Raw genomic sequence first — 19,279 nt, 5'->3', positions numbered from 1 at the left:
GGCGGTACCTTCTCCACAAGTCCTGATGTTTTATTTCATGGCACAAGGGGACAACGAGTATATAATCTCTCTGTACGGTGTTATAATGGAGAAATCAGGTTGGAGGAGAATGCCAGAGAGAGAGAGAATGGAATAGAAAACAGGGTGGGGGGTGTGTAAATCTTTCAAGGGGTTGCTGGGAAAGAAACTCTTGTGCGGAGGAACAAGAAGCACATGTAGCGAGCAAGCTACCAGGAAATTGGTATAGTCTTGTATGATTTTATAGGGATCTCGGGCATGCCCTTCACATTAATTAGGATGTGGAGTGCGGAGGGACTTTTTACAGGAAACTAAGTATGGAACCCCTGCTGTCTGCCTCGGGGCTCCACTCCCGAGTCAAAAAACCTAGAGCACTCTGTAACCAAAGTAAAGGAGGATAATGCAGGTCATATGCACAAAAATACATCCACACACACACACACACACACACACACATGCAGGCAAGCATATACAGACAAATACATTTTTTCCTTTGCTGTACGAGAAAAACGTGTGTGTGTGTGCACGCGCGCAGACGCACTCACACACACACACACACACACAGAAAATCAAGCATTCTTTGTGTTGCTGGGAGTGTTGAACCTTCGGTGGACAGACAGTTCATGTCTTCTTGTTGTGTGATGCGTACCCACTGCTAAATCTCATTTGTAGATTACCACACACATAGTTTGTTTTGTTTTGCAGCATGAATAAGATGTTGTTAGGGAAATATTTTGCTAATGACTGTCTGTGCCCCTCTGTGGGCAAATAAAGTCGAGGCCAGTGGGTGAAAATATGTTCAGTGTGGTTTATTCCTATTCTTAGTCAGTCGTAGCATGTGTTTTGGTGTGTGTGTGTGTGTGTGTGTGTGTGTGTGTGTGTGTGTGTGTGTGTGTGTGTGTGTGTGTGTGTGTGCATTTAAGTGTGTCTCTGTGTGTTTGTGCATCTCTAAGTGTGTGTGTGTGTTGACTGTTGCAATTGTTGGCCCTTTCTTTGCCCACCCAAAAATATTCCATGGCAACTTCATCCTCCATCCTCTCATATAGTTTGTTTACTCACAGCATAAAGTAGACACAAGAGGAATTAAACATGTGACTCAGGTGTGTGCGTGCGCGTATGCATGTGTGCGCGAGCGTGCGCGCTTGCTGAAATCCTTTGCTAAGCTGCGTGCCAGTGTCCCTTGCTGCGTGTGTTTGCCCATACAGAGCTGCAGGCTCCTCATCTGACAACAAAGAGCAGATAAATCCCTGTTGCTCCCCATAAATACTAGAGTGTTGCTTTTTTTCCTGACCCTTTGCACTCTCACACAGAAATCCTGAAGGTAGATGTGCAAACACTGAGGAGGAGGAGGAGGAGAGGACCATGGCCAGTGTAACACAGTGTCACGACAAGCTGTGTCTAAACGTCTCAGTGTATGTTTACACAATCTAATGCACAAGTTCAAAGGTGAAGGGGAAAAGGGCTTTTAATGTTTCCGGGTTTATTTATCCAGCCGAGTGTCTGGCTAAGAACTCCCCCACCCCCACCCCCCATCCTGCCTTCACTTCAGGGCCGTCCTGGAAGTGTTCCCACCTAACATGACATCACGGGGCCCAAGTGATCTGATTGGTGAGGAGCACAATGTGGTCTGTGTGAGAGGTAGAAGGGGGCCATAATTCCTATCCACATGTTTTCTAAAGGCAACTTAAGTACACACAGTAGTAATATAAGAGTAATAAATCACCGAACAGCTCCAACCACAACGGCCCCGCTCTCATATCGGAGAGGGACCTCTGTTATCGATTTCAAATAGCTCATGTAATTGTCTTTATGCGGGAAGTTAATGACGGTATTATGATGGTAATGATGAGTAGCTTCATTTTGAAAGGGGGAAATGAAAACCGAATTACGAACTGCATCTGTATCGCATATGTATAATGCAAAGCAAAAAAAACAAAGCAAAACTTAATCTCCGTCACTCTCATCCTGAACAGATGTCTAAATAGCATTCATGATGCATGTGTATGCATATGGCACGTTCACACAGCGCGCGCACGCACGCAAGCACAGCAATGGATATGATATGAGGCGGCTTTAGGCATGGAGATATAGAATACCAAACCCTAACTTTTGTCTCTGTAAGCACACAGTCAATCATAAACAGTTGAGCCACTTCATACTGCCAACTAGCTGTAAGTGGATATTGTTGGTCCTCTAGCCAGAGGGTTAATAAAATCGACATGTCTGTAAATCTATGTATTTACTGACGCAAATTAAAAAGATGCAATCCCTCGGTTTGTTCCCTCACTTCGCATATTTTGCCTCAGCTGGAGGCTCAGCAAATGTTGGACAAGACGCGATGTGAAAAAAGATGTGATGTTTTAAAGGGACAAATTTCCAAATCCTCTAGTAGGATGTAGAAGCCAGACTAAACAGAAAAAAAGAAAAGTTTACTGTGAGCAGATGCACTCTGGTCTAGTCTGAGTCCAGGAATTCTGGCCAAATAGTCATGGCTCACTGTATATCATGGATATCCTGGGCCTCTCGTCCTCTCAGGGGAGGAATCAAACACGTTTCAGTGGAAGGAAGATGTTTGCGAGGACAGTGATTGTTGTTATCCTTCTTGTTGTTATTTACAGGCTAATGTGCTCACATTTACCTGGGGGATTGAAACAGAAAAAAAAGGATTCGGTCAAAACCAAATGTTCGACCATCACGCGCCGGCTTGTCTCAGAGGACACAAGTGGATGGATCTATTGTCTCGTGCAAAACGCAAAGACCTCTCCCACGGAGCAATACGGAACGAGTCCGGACCACACGGCCGCCCTCTCATCCCTGATTCTCCTTTTTTTCAGTCACATTCGCCCTCGCTCCATCACCTCCTTCCCCTCTTCCTGGCCTTTATCGGCCCGCATTGACCAGACGTGTCGGTCGGTGGCGGCGGACTCCCCACCGGCATGTCGGAGGAGCGCCAAGCCTTCGATGGAGTCGGATGAGGAGTAGCGGCTGCCGATCAGCCTGGCTGGAATTCTGGAATGCCCTCCGTCTTCTCCATGCTCCCCGTCCCTCCTCCTCTACCCACTCCCCCTCCCCCCTCCGCCTCCTCCCCGCCTAATGGCTCATACCAAACTCACCGGGAGATCTGTGACCACACCGTCCTCAGACCATGGGAATACGTGCCACCGCCTTCCCCAGAGGCATGCAGCATCATGAGTGTAAATGCTTCGCATCTGTGTGCTTCTTTCCCATCGGTGCGTGCAAGAGCTGAAACGATGCTGTGTGAACTAAACAGTAAGGGGGGGCCTGTTTGGTGTTCCCCAGGGTTTAGTTTTCCACACCTTGAGGCTAATGTAGTTCCTCAAGGAGCTCACAAACAACAGGAGACAAGAGAGCCATCACCATCACACGCTGCTTTCTTCTCTCTGCTGCTAACGTGTTCTCACAGAGCTTCTCTCATTTACTCACTTTCTCCTAGAGCTTCTCTCATTTACTCACTTTCTCATAGAGCTTCTCTCATTTCCTTACTTTCTCACAGAGTTTCTCTCATTTACTCACTTTCTCATAGAGCTTCTCTCATTTACTCACTTTCTCATAGAGCTTCTCTCATTTACACACTTTCTCACAGAGCTTCTCTCATTTACTCACTTTCTCATAGAGCTTCTCTCATTTACTCACTTTCTCACAGAGCTTCTCTCATTTACACACTTTCTCATAGAGCTTCTCTCATTTACTCAATTTCTCACAGAGCTTCTCTCATTTACACACTTTCTCACAGAGCTTCTCTCATTTACTCACTTTCTCATAGAGCTTCTCTCATTTACACACTTTCTCACAGAGCTTCTCTCATTTACTCACTTTCTCATAGAGCTTCTCTCATTTATTCACTTTCTCATATAGCTTCTCTCATTTACTCACTTTCTCACAGAGCTTCTCTCATTCACACACTTTCTCATAGAGCTTCTCTCATTTACTCACTTTCTCACAGAGCTTCTCTCATTTACTCACTTTCTCATAGAGCTTCTCTCATTTACTCACTTTCTCGTAGAGCTTCTCTCATTTACTCACTTTCTCACAGAGCTTCTCTCATTCACACACTTTCTCATAGAGCTTCTCTCATTTACTCACTTTCTCACAGAGCTTCTCTCATTTACTCACTTTCTCACAGAGCTTCTCTCATTTACTCACTTTCTCACAGAGCTTCTCTCATTTACTTTATCACTTGTGGGCTTCTCATATGGGTGACGGCTGATTGGTTAGGTATTCTTTACCCTCTTGGTTAACTATAGTGCATTTAAAATATGTGGCTGTTGAAATCGCAACACGTTAAGAAACCTTATCCATACCGCTTGTTCAGAGGCTTCAGCCCTTTATAATGAAAAGACGTTTCACTGCTGTTCTGGTATTTTTACGATTTTATTTTCATGACAGCTTGAAAATTCCCTCTTTCTCTTTTTCTCCAATTCAAATATTTCCATCGGTTTTGCGTGGTCTTTCTTTGCGCCTGTGTTCCTGGGATCAGCTGGAAATGCTCTGTGTTCCCCGTAAGAGTTTTATTGCTGTGTAACAGAACAACTCCACCGGCCCTGGAGAAGATGGAGGGACGAGGCTGAGGAAGCAGGGGAAGAAGAGAGCTAGCGAGAGAAAATGAGAGCGAGAGAGAGAGAGGGGAGATGAAAGACATTTATTTGGCAACAGGTAGGGATATAACACCCAAACATCATTTGAATTTTCCTTTTTTTATTTTTTTTTTATTTTATGTCATCTAAAAAACTTACAAGGGAATCTTAAACTCAAAAACAAAATGTTGGATTTACTTGAGAATGCTGGCTCCACTGGTTCCACACAACTGTGTTCGCTAACTAGAAACTTGATTTATTGATATGTGCTCAATATATTTTAAGCAAATATAACGTTTCAAAACAAAACATTTTTTTTGGAGTGTACATTTGCTCTATAAAGCACATACAGTGTTGAATGGACCTCATCTGCTCCACTGTGTGATGGGTTTCATCTCACATAGTTAATGATTTACTCTGTAGTGGCTCTGCAGCATCTGTTTAATGTCTATCTGAGGGTGGATGTGTCTTTTTGAGGCCAATGAGTGGAGTAGGGATGGGGGGCGGGGGCGGGGGCGTGGGGGATTGCTCCAAATTAATCTGATTCTAGAGCAATATCCCTGCAATCCTAGAAGTTTGAAGAGTAGCTCCAGATCTTAATTTGGACTTGCATTTCAGACCTCTCCGCAGTAGACAAAGAGGTAATTTGCAAAAAGCATCTGGATCCTGTGGCGAGGCAGGCAAAACAGGCGAGACAGGCACATTCCCACCCTGCCCCTCTTCTAAAGCTCCTCACAAACCCCTCTTCCCCCTCCAACCACCTCCCCAGTCTGTTTATCATAGAATCTCCCAACACACGATCAAACATGAAAGGATGAGTGCTCGCAAGAGCCTTTTTAGATTTTGTGGAAATGTGACATCTCTGGAAACATTTAGCCTGTCATAGCTGCTGCTGTTCTTCAAAGGACTTGGAGAGGAATAGATTAGCATTGCTTCTGTAACAAACCTACTTCCTGTCTTCCCTCCCCTCCTCCGAAACAGACTGGCTCCCTATATCTACTGTAACCATACAGAGAGATTACAGACTGTATACTAATAGGGCAGCAAATCATTTTAAGATGACACGTGTGTGTGTGTGTGTGTGTGTGTATGTGTGTGTGTGTGTGTGTGTGTGTATGTGTCTGTGTGTCTGTGTGTGTGTGTGCGTGCGTGCGTGCATGCGTGTGTGCGTGTGTCTGTGTGTGTGTTTGCGTGCACACACATCATCATTGGCCATGGTTAGAAGCTGACAAAGCATTTGCTCTTAATTATTTTATTTTTTTGTATCACAAAATGTCATCTTCTATATTCCATTAAAATCTAAAGTGGAATTTTAAAAAAAGAAGAAAAAAAAGAAAGTGTATCATTTTTCTGATTATCATGACCACCATCTAAATATAAGCAGACTGTGCTTTCCAAATGAATTTCTTTTCATTGGTTCACAAGGACATGTGAAAACTAGAAATACGGTCACATAAAGTTTTCAGCATTGTTATCTGAGCTCCTGTAATTCCTGTATAGATTATGCGAACAAATTAACTGTGTTTCTAAAAAAAAAAAAACAAATGACTCAGTCAACACAGCTATGGCACAGACTACACTAAAACTCAGCTCTGTTTAATCTTTAACTAAATCTATTCCGTCCTACTTGGAAAAACAAGCGACAGACCGGCGTGTGTGCAGTACTGACTCTGTGTCAGTGTCCCACTCAGAGAAGAGCAGCACTTCCGTGTGCCGTTGCCCTGTGAGAAGCTCCAGTCAGAAGAGCCATAAGCAGAGCCCAAACTAGGGGAGGTTAGTTGAGTAAGAGCCAGGTCACACCAGGTACACACAAAGAATTTGCACCTTTGCTAACACCATGGCCAACGATACGAGAGAGAGAGAGGGAGAGAGAGAGAAGGAGGACAAAGAAGAGAGGGAAGAGAGACACTCAGACAGAGAGAAAGGAATGCTGTTTACTCATTGCACTCATCCATAAGAAGGCTCCATCTCAACAGTCAGCCGGACATTCCCTTGTGTTCAGCACCACACACCCCCCAACATCCTCCCAAACCCCCCCCCCCCGAGCTGCCACCACTTCACCAACACAAAAAGATGCAGCACGGCACTTTCCTTTTCACCCCCGCGTGCGCCCCCCCCACACCCCCACTCCGCTTCCCACCTTTGTATCAGTTGAAAGGCATATGGTTACTGCCATCTGATTCCCTCAGCTGAAAGTGCCTTTCACTTTACCGCAGTTCACAAAGAGGTCAGACTATAGCAAACAGAAATATTGTGTGAGAGCTCACTTTTTTGTGCTTAAGCTAAGAGATGTGAGAGACACAAGAATAGCGGAACAGAGAGAGCGAGAGAGGGAGACCCCGATAAAGTTACATCTGGTCAAACAAACCTCACTCCATTCCTCATGCCAAAGGAGGAGAATTTATGCCGCAGTGAATAAAGAGCGGTATTTGGGGGAATTGACAGAAACTAACCTAAGACATGGTCAGCTATAAATCATTCATTCAGCTTCACTTCCATGCACCTAGTTTTGAAGCTAGCTTGGATTTCCTAGTGTACAGCAAAGTGCTGCCATGACAGTGCTCTTATTTGACTAGAGCTGCACTTATGGTATTTTTCAATGAAATCTAATTTTGGGACAAATTTTGGTATTAAGAACACATGGTCATCCTGTCTAAACTCACAGCCACAATGGGGAAATCAATCAGTCCAGAGCGAGGTGTCAGAACCCTCCCTGTGGCCTGTGTGAGGAACATGAAGAGACAATGTTCCTGTCACAAAGCCCAGGGTCTTCTGAGATACCCAGCCCCTCCAGCTCTCTTTGGCTTTCTTTGGTAAAAGATCAATAATGAGTGCCTCTGATAACCATGTTTGTTAAAAGATTTTTACCTGACAACTCTCAGGAATTGTGTCCCCAAAGGGAAACTATTTCAGGTATCAGAAAGACCCTAACCCCTATTTCAGAATGTCCTCTTGTGCCAATTAAATCAGTGATCAAATAAGTTGCACTCCCTTTTTAATCTCTCCCATTGTGTAGCTATTGTTAACCTTAATAATTATATCCATGAGTTGCAAGGAGGGAATTTTCAGCACACAGCCCTGTAATTAAGCTGCCTATTCATACATCAATTTATGACCAATATTTTTCTAGGCATAAAAGCTACTGAACTTAACATTTGATTTCCAACTGGAACTCTGGGGAACCACAGCAAAAACAGCCTGTGGAAAGAAACCGCAAGGCTTAAGAGACTTCAGCACATCAAACACTTCACTGGGAGTTAAAACAGATTAATTTTGAAAAGTTAACTCATATTTATTCTGCCCTTTACGATGGTTGCTTTCAGTAGGATAACATTTGGTGAGAAAGTGTCAGACTGGGTTTGATTCTGGGCCTGCTGCCTCCATGCAGACAGGGGACTCTTCGAGGAGGTCTTCCCCCAGCTAACTCCCTCCCCCCGGGGAAGTGGCTGACGACCAGTCTGGAAGCGTGCCTGTTCCACAAGACCATCAAACATTTATTTGTCTCATAGGCTGCTGCCAACAGCCTCAGTTACAGTGTGGGCATCACCTGGAGCTCAGGGCCAAGCGAGGCAGGGCAAGTCTGACAGCAAATTATGATCGCTATATAAAAGACAAAACAGTCACATTTTGAATTTAAAATGGTTTGTTTGTGTTTATGTAAGTGTACGTCTGTGTGTGTGTGTGTGTGTGTGTGTGTGTGTGTGTGTGTGTGTGTGTGTGTGTGTGTGTGTGTGTGTGTGTGTGTGTGTGTGTGTTGGGAATATTAGGGAATGGGGGGGTTGCATCCCTGAATGGAGGGCTGACTTGCACCATAAATCTGTCGCTCATAGGGAAGACATAATAAAAAGGGCCCAGTCATAAAACATCTGTAATGCTTCCATCCACCACCAGAGTCTAATGAGGTAATTACCAGGAGGGGGCTGGGGCAGCATCAAGTCTTTTACTCTCTTTAGTAAACCATGCAACGTGTGAGTTTTTATGCTTGTGTGTGTGTGTGTGTGTGTGTGTGTGTGTGTGTGTGTGTGTGTGTGTGTGTGTGTGTGTGTGTGTGTGTGTATGTGCGTGTGTGCATGGGCACTTGTGCATTTTCATGTGCATATGCGAATGCATGTTCGTTCACAAGTATTTGTGCATTAGGACTATACAAAAACACAAGAGAACATGTATAAGAATGAACTGAGAAATCAACAGCTTCCACTCTTACACGACAACTGGTCCCAGATCCCAAAAGAGAATCCTGTCGTGACCCCAAGCAAACAGCCAAAAAAAAAAACAAGCCAAAATTTCTCCCATGGATTGACAAGCTCTCTCCCTGTACGGTGACGGACAGGCACATCGTATCTGAGGCTGCATTATTGATGCCTGATCTTTTGTGAGGTCAGGCCCGGGCCCTGTGTCCTCCACACCTCGTAATCAAGTATAATTGAGGTTAACTGTACTGGCATGGCTGAAATGCTAGACAGGTAAGCCGCAGCCTCTCATGATTAATGTAGTGTGTTAGCGTTCTAGGCTCTGACCTTTTGAGATAGGCCAGGCACCATTTTTAAGTGAAAGCTCTGCCTCTGCTGAGCTGTGGAGTTGTCCATCAAGTTCTCCTGCCCCCTAACCCCCCACCACCACCATCATCCCTCTCCAAAGTCAGATCCTTGTCTTGCTGCCTCATTGCCCTCGACCCATGTTTGTTTTCTTACATGTCTCATTTTACAATAACAGAACCAGAACTTCAGTTTCCCACCTGGTTCCTTCCTTTAATCAGGGGATGTGTTCGTTGGTTGGTGTATAAAGTTGGACCACAGCTATCCTACATGCCATAGATTAACTTTAGCTTAGTTCATTTAGCTGTTGTCTCTGAGCATTTTACTTCCTCTGCAGCCTGGAAGGATTTGCATTGTTACTACTACTACTATCAGGAATCAGGAACAATTTATTGTCATTTCTTTCATGTACTTGCATACACAAAAGAAATGAAATTTCGTTTCACCCAGCCAACAGCAGTGCGACACAAAAGATAAAAACACACGTCCAGAACTTCCAAAAACGACACCACCAAAAACATACAAAACCAGATAGAACAAAGCAAAACAACAACAACACACAAACAGTTAACAACACGGTCCACTCAGTGCAACCCAGTCCGAAAATAATCACTGTCCAGAGAGCGAACGCCAGTCAGGATGACTGTCGGAACTGTTGGTCTGCATGGGCTAGCAGTTAGCTTAGCCTGCCCCGCTGCCCCGCCTTCGGTGCTTCCTCTTCGGGTGCAGTTCCAGGCAGGGCTGTGGTCCCTGGGCCCCGCGGATACAGCAAACCAGGCTTCCTCAGCCGATTAAACGCCAGCTCTCCCAGCCAGACACCTTCGACACACCTCTCCGCACTCCACACGACGACACAAAAACACAGTCAACGCTAGACCGCCCTCGGTGTTATCGGAACTGCCAGTCTGCATGGGCTAGCAGTTAGCTTAGCCTGCCCTGCTTCCGCGTCCCGTTTCGTGCGCAGCTCCAGGCAAGGCCGTGGTCCTTTGGACCAACGGATGCAGCAGACCAAGCTCTCCCAACCGATCCAACGCTAGTTCTCCCAGCCATTAATTGAAAAAAAAAATCTAAGATCAAAATAAAAACTTCACAAATTACGCTTACTTAGACGTAGACATGGACAAAGACACTGTATAGTCGGTATTGGGTGAAACCGCTGCAAACGTGAGTTCTCGCTGCTTGTGTTTACAAGATGTGATTACTACTGTAAACCACAAAAGACTCACTGGCAGGTCTACTGGGGCCCCTTTAGCCGGGTGGTCAGCGATGTCGCCTCGTGGTGCAGTGCACATCAGATCGAATCCCGCAGCGGGCATTGATTGAGCTATGTTACTTTGGTGGCAGCGGTGGGATCCGGAAGTGTTGGGAGGCGTGTAGATCTTCGGAGCGAAGAATGACACGGCGCGAGGGCGCGCTTCAGGGGGAAGGTAACTACTGTAAACTACAAAAGACTCACTGGCCGGTCTGCGCCCCTTTAGCCGAGCGATCAGCGATGTCGCTTTGTGGTGCAATGCACATAGGGTCGAATCCCGCAGCGGGCATTGATTGAGCTACGGTACACTACTACTGCCTCCGGCTGCTCCCGTTAGAGGTCGCCACATATTTGCATTGGAAGAATTTGCGTTGTTGATGATTTTATGTTGCGATTATATGAGCAGAACATTCTCGAGATAAACTGCTCTCTTGGTGTCAAGGGTGGGGGTCCTTTGTCGGGAATTACACCTAAGTATAATATATCATTCATACCATGGTCAGTAGCTAGAGCAGTGAACGTTCAAGGTTATCTTAGCGGCTAACTTTCGCTTCATAACCTTTAAATTCTAAATCCAACATGTAAAAAAATGGTGGAACGCTTTTATTTTAATTCTTTGATAAATGGCCATGGTATAAACCGGATAATCCATGTGCGTTCAATGGTTTTAATACACGATCTGGAGACGCTTGTGACAGGTGATCCTTGAACACACACCATGTCATGGATTATCCCTTTATTTTTATTTTTTCCGCTTTTTTCTCCCCAGTTGTACATGGCCAATTACCCTACTCTTCCGGGTCGTCTCGGTCGCTGCTCCATCCCCTCTGCCGATCCGGAGAGGGATGCAGACTACCACATGCCTCCTCCAGTACGTATGTGGAGTCGCCAGCAGCTTCTTTTCACCTGACCGTGAGGAGTTTCACCAGGGGGGCGTAGCGCGTGGAAAAATCACGCTATTTTCCCCCTCCCCCTTTAACAGGCGCCCTGACCCACCAGAGGAGGCGCTAGCGCAGCGACCAGAACACATACCCACATCCGGCTTCCCACCCACAGACACGGCCAATTGTGTCTGTAGGGATGCCCGACCAAGCCAGAGGTAACACAGGGATTCGAACCGGTGATCCCCATGTTGGTAGGCAACGGAATAGACCGCTACGCTACCCGGATGCCGGATTATCCCTTTAGGACATGAAAAGTATATGACGTAAAAATATGTTTGTTCAAATGTCCTAAAGATTAGAAAGTCTCCCATTTACAACCTCTTAACTCAAACCTTCCACCCTCCATTTCTGGGTCTTCTAAGTCTGAGTCTTTGAGGCCTGTTAGCTCTAGTTTGGTTGGGTGTGCAGGCCAATGAATGCCTTTGTCTAGTCCCCACTGGTCAACGACCCTCCCTCTCCTTCTCACCAGGCCTCCACGGATGTGAATGGGAGCGGAGGTCGTGTCCTTGTTTTTTGCCCAAACATAAGCATTGTCAGCCTTAACTAGACAAATATACTTTAGAAAATATACTTAAGACTCAAGCTCATTTAGACTGTCACTCACGCACACACGCACACACACACACACACACAGTCAAGCAGACACTGTGACAAATGACCTAACAATAAACATAAACGTTAGCTGCACAAAAAGAGACAATTGCCCCTTCCTCGGAGTGTATGTGGATTCGCTAGAGGGTCCCATGGTGCAGTTGTCGAATACATGTTTGCTAGGACGCCGATCACCATCTATAATATAGACCGGTGAATGGCTGAGAAGGGGTGAAAGGGCACCCTGAAGACATTCCTTTGCAAAACAAACAAGGAAAAGAGTTTAGTCGAACAAGTACTCAATGCAGAACCAGCGAGTCAGTAGAATGTTTATATGTTCCTTATTTAAGGATGCATTTTGTGCAACATGTCTGGGTTCTTACCAATTAAACAAAACTGTTTCGCTAACCTCAAGGCCAATGAGAGCAAGCTCTCTATGATACTGTGACGTAAGGTAGCATTCACAATGTGGGACTAGGGGGCAGCATGGCTCAGGAGTTGGCGCGGGTCATCTAGTAATTGGAAGGTCACTGGTTCGATACCCGGCTCCTCCAGAGAGCATGTCAACATGTCCTTGAGCAAGACATTGAACCCCTAACTGCTCCCAGTGAGCAGGTTGGTGCCTTGCATGGCAGCCTCCACCATCAGTGTATGAATGTGTGTGTGAATGAGTGAATGTGAGGCATACACTGTAAAGCACTTTGAGTGGTCGGTAGAAAGGTGCAATATAAAAATGCAGTCTCTTACCATTTACTGCCGAACTGGGAGTGCAAATAGTGCAATTAGCAGGTTATCTGTAGATATGTCTGCCATCTCCTCTGTTAACATATGACATGTGGGGGGAGTGAGGTGGGGGCGGGGGCAGGGGTGGAGGGTGCTTAAAGTATTGTGGTGTGAAGTTGGATGAGTTGATGTCAGACCACAGAAGTAGTTTTTTTTCTGCAGGCATAGCAAACACAGTCGACAAGCAGATGCCCCTGTCAAAAGGAGAATCTTGATCTATTGTACTGTTCTTGTTTACTGTATATATACATACAGTGCTGCTTGAAAGTATGTGAACCCCTTGAGCAGTTTAGATGTTTCTGTTGTTTTACTATGATTTTCTTATTTTATCATCACCAGTTTTTATGTATGAAATGTCAGATATATGTTTATCAATTGCATGTACTTGTTTAGTGGGACTTGTTTAGTAGCCCAAAAACTACATGAAACATGGAATTAGTGTATGTGCAAAAGTAAGTGAACCCCCAGCTGCATTGGTTAAGTCAAGCAGGTAACAGACTCGGGTGAAACACATTTGGGTGCTTAATTAATCATTCAAGCAGACCAATGAAATGAGACATCCTTGGGAAAGGGTTTGGCCTGCACTAATTAAAAGAGAGAGGAAACCAACCAAACCACTGTGGTCCCATACAAATCAACAATGCCGAGAGCAAAGGAGATATCCGAGGACATGAAGAAGAGGGTAGTGACAGCCCATCAGTCTGGGGAGGGCTATAAGACCATCTCCAAAAGATTTCAGCTCCATCCATCCACTGTAAGACAAATAATTTACAAATGGAGGGCCTTCAACATGACAGCAACTCTGCCTAGAAGTGGACGACCATCAAATCTATCACCCAGAAGCACCAGAAAAATAATAAATCGGGTAAAGGCCAACCCACACATCACCTCTAGAGGGTTGCAGACCTCTCTGGTAGTATCTGGGACAAATGTGCATGCGTCTACAATCAGACGAAAATTGAATAGCCATGACATTCATGGGAGGGTTGCTAGAAGGAAGCCTCTGCTCTCAAAAAAGAACAAAGCTGCCCGTTTCAACTTTGCCAGAGAGCACTTGAACAAACCAGAGGCCTTCTGGAAGTCCATTCTCTGGACAGACGAGTCCAAAATAGAATTATTTGGTCACAATCAAAATCAACATGTTTGGAGAAAAGCCAACACTGCATATGAAGAAAAGAACCTCCTCCCAACAGTGAAGCATGGTGGTGGAAATGTGAATGTCTGGGGCTGCTTTTCTGCTTCTGGACCTGGACGACTCCATATTATCCAAGGAACCAGGAATTCTCCGGCATATCAACAAATTCTTGACCAGAATCTCTTGCCATCAGTCAGGGAGTTGAAGCTGGGATGAAAATGGATTATGCAACAAGACAATGACCCAAAGCATTCCAGCAAAACTACAAAGGAATGGCTTCAGAGAAAGAGGATTCGTACTCTGGATTGGCCCAGTCAAAGTCCGGACCTTAATCCAATTGAAATGTTGTGGCGAGACCTGAAGAAGTTGGTACATACCAGATGTCCCTCCAACCTCTCTCAACTGACTGAGTTCTGCAAGGAGGAGTGGGCAAAAATCCCCATAAGCAGATGCGAGAGACTGGTTAGTGGTTACAGAAGACGTTTGGTTGAAGTAATGGCTGCAAAAGGAGGAGCCACAAGCTACTAATACAAGGGTTCAAATACTTTTGCACATGTTAAGTTTTCAGTTTTTGTGAAATAAACCACCTTTGTTGAATTAAATAATGAAAATATATCTCTTTTTGTGTGTGTCCGTTATTTGGAAGGTGTGCTTTACAAATTGGGATTTGGATGTATGTGTAATAAGCTTATTTTAATGTTTTTTACAAAAACAGTGACCATGTCTGGAGGGTTCACAAACTTTCAAGCAGCACTGACATATACATATATACTAAGTTAGATGTGTGTGTGTGTGCGTGTGTGTGTGTGTATATATGTATACGTATATATATAAAGATAGATGTAGGAAAAAAACTTTAATTCACAGCAGTACAAGCCTGTTTCGTGCATCACGCTCTCATCAACTGCCAAGTTGGCTATCCACCTTATTCCTAGCCCCCATGATACCTTGTGTGAATTATGGGCGCGACTTCCAGTGTGTCCTGTCACTGAACATCAAATGCTTGGGTGACGGACAGTACCTGATTCATCCCAATGGAAAGGGTGGATACTACCTCCAGGTGAATAACATTTTGTTTCTCAAGAAAACAGATTAGGGCTGTATAATTAGAGGTATTGGAAATTATATTGTAAACGAATACTGATCAGAATTTTGTAGCAACGTGCTTTCATATTCTTTCTTTCAGAAACAACTGACCATGATGTGTCTGGGCCTACAGACCTGCGAGCTGGTCATCTGGACACCAAGTGAGAACATAGAAGTGGACAGTCCATTTGACAAAAACTATGCAGACACACATGTGCAACAGCTGCAGGAGTTCTACCTTTTACACATGCTACCTAGGTCGGCTGATGATTTTGCTAACAAGAATATAAATCTCTGCCCAAAGTACCTGGAGCTCTTCCATGAGTAGAAGTGGGGTGAGCAGGAGAGTCAATATACTGGGCTTACACAATACAATCAGTTTGAATGTACTTATTTTATTAAGTACTGTTTTAAGATATATTAAACAGATATAGATCATATATTAAGGAACAGATCTACACAAACACATTGTAATTATGTCTCACCAGTTCATTTTTCATAGAACAAAGTTTATTTTTCATGGGAGAGATACAGTTAAGATAGGCCAGTTGATACAGGCAGTTGGCTGAGCTGACAAAACAATGATTAAGAAACAGATACAGCGAAAAGCTGGAATAAAATAACCTTACACATTCTGACATTGTGCTGTGCAGTTCATTAATAGGAATAAAGTGATGTACCTTTTTGAATACATTTAACAACCAGCACATGTGGTTAGCAGTGGTAGAAGCATTCAGATTCTTTACTTTAATAAAAGTACTAATACAACACAGTGAAAGTACTCCACTGCAAGTAAAAGTCCTGCATTCAAAACCATATGCAAAAAAAAGTATGTTTAATCAGTAAAATCTACTTAAAATCTGAAAAGTAAAAGTACACATTGTGCAGTTAAATGTTCCCTGTCAGTGTTTTTACTATTATATCTGATGTTTTTGGATTAATATTACTGCATTAATGTGTATGTTGCATTTTACCGCTGTAGATATTTAAAGTGGAACTCAGTTGAACTACTTTATATACTGTTTGTTACTTTAATCTACAGCAATGCATCATGTTCTGTAAGTTCATCATATGTTTGTAGCAGGCTGTCCTGTGAGAATCATGTACCTCTAAAAAAAAAAAAAAATCAGAAAAACAGCCTGATTTCAACTTTGTGATTGATATGGATTTTCAAGCTAATCCAAGAGGGTTTTACATAGTTTATTCAGATTAAGAAGTAGGAGAATTATCTCAACCCATAAAGGAGCACAGGAACACTTAATCCTTCAGTTTATCACACACACTCAAATTCAACACATCTGCTTTTCACTGGACAGGAATGGTATGAACAATTATCTGAAAAGTAACTAGTAACTAAAGCTGTCAGATGAATGACGTGAAGTAAAAACTACAATAGTTGCCTCTGAGATGCAGTGGAGCAGAAGTACAAAGTTGCATAACATAGAAATACTCAAGTAAATTACAAGTACCTCAAATGTGTACTTCAGTACAGTACTTGAATTACATTACACCACTGGTGGTTAGGCATGTTGACTGTGTTAAGTCACTGTGTCTATTTCCTAGAAATAAGCGCTCCTCTCAGATTTACAAGAGCTGCACAGATATTTAGCATCTTGTCAATTTTAGGGACCAAATTAATAGGCACAGTTTGTGAGAGAATCTTGTACACCTTAAGGAACCAATGTGCCGTGTGCGACGAAACATCTGCAACAGACAGCGAGCAGCGAGGGGATGGTGTTGTTGTCAAGCCCCATGTGATGGCTGCTCCTTTGGAGTAGCTGTGGTCCTCCATTGCTCGGTCTGCCCACTGTGTTTGGGCATCATGAAAGGTCTTTGAAATAGGACCTGGCTCCTCAGAAACCTCCATCTCACCAGACTCATCTGCAGGTAATACATAAAGTGCATATTTTGGTCACAACATTTTTTTTAATTTTTTTGTATTTAACCTTTATTATACAGGTAATCCCGTCGAGACAGCAGGGTCTCATTTTCAAGAGAGACCTGTCCTGGAACAAACATAAACAATACAATACAACACTGAGTTACAGACAGACAGGTTGATCAGTACAAAACCCAAAAAAAACATGAGATGTATTGCTTCAGTGGTTATAACTTCAAGCAGATGGAAAAGTACACAAAGATTGACAGAAATTAAATGTATACAAATTTAAAGTACAATGTTCACATAATATGAATTAATGATTAGTTCATGATATTATTTGTGAAGGCTCTGGAAAGGCAAAAATAATAATAATAAATTAGGACTACTTTAAATAAACAATTTTAAACACTGTGCCTTACTTGTAGCTGTTGTCAGACTATTCTGCAAATAAGCACTCTAAACCAAGTGGAGTTGTATGGGGGACTAGGGTTGGCTAATCAGAATCTAACTTAGACACAGACATCAGGATACATAGCCTAGGTTTAATATTCTCAAAATAAATATTCTGTATCTGTTGGTTAAAACAGGGAATGAAATAAGCACCTGCCAAATAAAGGGTAATGTTAAATGTCCATGGTAATTAAAAATGTCAGGTCACCTGCCAGTCACCATAGCAGACAGGTTTTTCTTATACTAATAATATGTTTAAAAAACAATGCTTAAGTTAAGAATCGTCAGGGATAGTCAGATTCTGAAAACTGAAAAAAACGTAGTGTAAACAAAGCTAGCAAACTAGTCGACATCACATTAACTTACCTGTTGTTGTGACACGATGAGTCCTGATGAGTCGGCGTCTCTTCTCAGGTGGCCTCTCGTAACCCAAAGAAGGTGTTGGGTAAGGGTTATCCAGCGTTGGCTTTCTTATCAACAAAGTGAAACGAGCAAACATAAAGAGTTTGAGGGTGCTTTTTTAAGTCTAAGCTCTTTAGCCGATTTCTTTTTGCCTCGTCGACTCGTTGGAGGCGATGGAAAGTGTACCATCGCTGATAGGAACAGTCTGATTTAGTTTTAGGCTTATGGTCGAAGCACTCCCGTTTAGGCCACTCATTAAGTTTTGTCTGGTTGTACATACAACCATGAACAGCACATGTTGACCCCGAGCTCGGTAACGACATTTTATATGTAGGTCAGCAACTTTTACCGTCTCTTTTTTAAACACGAACAGCAATAGCTAATACTTCTTCAGCCAAATCTGCCGCCGGTCTGTGATACTGCTTCCGCTGAACACCGGAAGTATTACCCATCGTCCAGGAAACTCGTGGATGTAGAAAAGAAAGGAAAAAACCTATCGAATAAATGCTATTGTAACGTGCATGGATAAGTAGACACGTTAGCCCTTGGCTAACGGGTCGGACCCTTTAGTCGAGTGGTTTGCGATGTCTCCCGCGGTGCGGGAAATACGGGTTCGCGTCCCGGCTGCGGCAGTTCCTGCGGTTGCCTCCCGAATTCGTTACACTATGGTGCCTCGCGCCACGCTCCTAGTTGCGGTGCACAGCAACCAACGGGAGAATAAGAAACATTTGAAAGTAACATCAGGAACATTACAACCAAGGAGAGAGAGAGAGAGGGAGTGGGTCTCGTTTTGAAAAAGTAAAGGCTTAAAGGGCCGGTGCACTGTTGAAGTAGTATACTTTTAAAATATAACAAAATTAAATACCTTCCAATGGGGTACTTTACGTACATCATCTAGAAGAGCAAACAGGCAAAACATAAAATACACTAGCCAATAACAGTCATCACATGTATATCATCTAATGGGGGGGGGTGGAATAATAAAGACAATGGCTTATTTGTAATTACAAAGCGGTTTTTTGTGTCTACAGCTGGTGGCCAATTCATTTCTACTGTTCAAGGTAGACATATTAGGCTTGCAAATAATAAAATATTTCTCTGCTAAGCATTGGTTGCATATAAAAATGTATATATATATATAAATATATTTGTATTATTATATTTATATTAGATTTATATTTGTTAAAAGAAACACTCAACGATAGGAAAAGTGCTCAACAAATAAGGAGCAAAATAATCCAGTGATTCAAGTAAATTCTTTATGAGACAGTACAAACCTGTTTCATGTCACAAGAAGTCATCATCTGTCAATAGTTACACGGGAAAGAATATATCAATAACCACCTCGCCATGCACATCACGTGCACAACGTCCAATGGGGAAGGGAGAGGTGCCTACATTCAAAAATTTAAAAACACGTGATCGCTAACTGTACAGTGGGGGGGGGGTATTTGTCTATTGGCATGATTCATTTATAATTACAAAATAGGTGCTTATATCGATGTCTGCAACTGCTGGCCAATTCATGCCTGTTATTCAATGTGGACGTTTCTGGTTTGCAAATGATAAAATATTTTTCAGTCAGACATAAATTGCACATTTTACT

This window comes from Lampris incognitus, chromosome 9 (genome assembly GCF_029633865.1).
Source record: "Lampris incognitus isolate fLamInc1 chromosome 9, fLamInc1.hap2, whole genome shotgun sequence".
Taxonomy (NCBI): domain Eukaryota; kingdom Metazoa; phylum Chordata; class Actinopteri; order Lampriformes; family Lampridae; genus Lampris; species Lampris incognitus.
The sequence above is the reverse complement of the archived record's forward strand: the minus strand, read 5'-3'. Positions refer to the sequence as shown.